Source organism: Octodon degus, unplaced genomic scaffold, assembly GCF_000260255.1.
Source record: "Octodon degus isolate 3935 unplaced genomic scaffold, OctDeg1.0 scaffold00217, whole genome shotgun sequence".
Taxonomy (NCBI): Eukaryota; Metazoa; Chordata; class Mammalia; order Rodentia; family Octodontidae; genus Octodon; species Octodon degus.
The window spans coordinates 4,714-7,152 of record NW_004524793.1 but is presented as its reverse complement, the minus strand read 5'-3'; positions in this window follow the sequence as shown (position 1 = coordinate 7,152).

The window sequence follows — 2,439 nt, the reverse complement described above, 5'->3', positions numbered from 1 at the left end:
TGGTCTTAACTATCCAGCAGAAAAGTATAAACATGAGTTATAAAATATGAGGCTATATTAATATGCTGAGCTGAAAAGGCTCAAGTCAACAACTTCTGGCATTGCCAGTCCTGTGGATAACCCATTACTATTATGGTCTACTGGACTATATTGGATTATTTTACTGAATTCATGCACCTACAATTTTTGAAAGACAATAGATTTTTCTTTCTTTTTTTTCAATATGTTTAGTACAGTGTCTCACTAGAGATTAGACTCATAGTGATCCTCCTGTTTTAGCCTCCCAAGAGCTGAAAATTTGTCTTACGTAGCTGGGAGTCTCTATATTTGGTACATACCTATTTGTAATTGTTATCTTTTCTTCTTGAAGATTTCCCCTAAAGAGTATGCAGTAACTTTTTTTGTCTCCTTTGAACATCTTGGTTTGAAGTTCACATTTTCTCCAAACAGAATAGCTAGCCTTACATTTTTCTGAGCTCCTAGAGCATGTACTGTTGATTATCATTCTTTGACTCTCAGTCTATGCATTTTTTGAGGGGGGGTTAAATATATTTCTTGTATAACACATATTGTTGCATTTTGTTTCTTGAGCCACTCTGCCAGTATATTTCTTTAATTGATTAATTGAGTACATTTACATTGATGGTTATAATTGATATATATTTACTTATGTTTGTAGTGTTATTTTTCTGCTGTTGATTTCTTTGTTTAATAATTTACATTGTGGTGGGTTCTTCTTGTTGTTCTTGGAGGTGTGATCATTTTGATCCCTTTCTAGAATGTCTTTCAGTTCTCTGTGTAGTGTTAGTCTTTTCTCATGGAAGTGTTTTACATCTCCAAAAATTTGGAAGAATTTTGCAGGGAGTAACAGTCAGGGTTGGATTTTGCTTTCTTGTAGAACTTGAAATACTTCACTCCATGCCCTCCTTGACTTGATGGCCTGTGTTAGGAAATCTGATGTTATTCTGATGGATTCTCCTTTGAATGTGATCCATTTCTTTCCTCTAGCACTTTCAGTATCTTGTACTTGTGCTAATTTTCTGGGACCTTGATTATTATATGTGGGTGTAGATTTAATTGGGTTGATATTATTTGGAGTTTTATATGCCTCAGTTACTGTATGTCAGATTGTTTCCTCATATTTGGGAAGTTTTTAAATATTACTTCTGGTCATATTTTTCTTTGGCAGAACCAGGGATTGAACTCAGGCCCTTGTGGTTGCCAAGGAAGTGCTTATTCCACTGAGCCATCTCCCTAGTCCCCCATATTCATTTTGCATCTTTTCTGTGACTCCTTCTTTCCATTGATATATATTAATTTTATGTTGTTCCTGTCTGTATTGTCTTTCCACTGTTGAAATATTATTTCCTGGATCTTTGTTGTTTTAAAGAGATTTTTCTTTTCCTTGTTGCTAGCTGCAACAAAGTCTTCAAAATCTTCAAAGACTGCCTTCACTTTCATTCAAAAGATTTTGCCAACTTTACATGGAGTTTTTAATTTCCTGTGTATCTCTTTGAATCTGCTTCTTGTATTGTTTCTTTCCTATGTTGTTAATTCAAGACTTCCATCATTTTCTATTCTCTTCTTTTTTTAATCATTGTCTTTTGTAGCAACACTTAGTTATTCTTTCTTTATGGTTATCTTTTCTTTTTTTTTAACCTGGGAATTTATTTCTGATCTGATATCCTCTATACTATTCTGCTGTTATCTCATAAGGTACCATTTCTGATACTTGTATTTTAGAAATATTTTCTGTTCAGAATTAAACTATAATGCTTTAGTGTATGAACCAGAACTTAGCGGAAGAAAATAAGATAAAATCCAGTAAAAATCTGCTTCTTACTGATCTACTTTTTAGTAATAACTCAAAAAGTTAATGCAATATTTATGCTAATAACTACTGAAAAGCTTTAAAAATTTAATTTGAAAGCATTTGTAATATTATAGCTTAGGTAGAAATAGAGTAATAAAAATTTGGTGTTTTTAAATAGCTTTTATTGTAGTAAAAGATACATTGCCAATAATTTCTCCATCTAAGTCTGCCTCACACTTCAAACTCACTTACCCTGTCATTCTTGCCACTTTTTTAGCAGTTCTGGAAGTCCTTTTGTGAGTGTCCTGCTGTTATTTGTTTACTTCAGTTGCTATTATTTCAGAAATTTCAGGTGTGACTTCTAATTTCTTCTATGGTAGTGTCTTCTGGACACTATTTGTTCTGTGTGAGCAGCTTAAGGCCTCAGTTTTCATTTTGCTTCTTTATTCTGTCATTTTCTACTTCACAGGGCACTCTTGATTTCTGTGACAATTTTTAATGAAACTTTGATAGTATGTCACTGTATCACTGCAAGCAGAACTTCTCTTTAAAGAATCAGCTCCTTTCTTATCATATTCTGTAGGGACTTAAAGTTCAACATATCAATACTTGATGAAAAATACCTG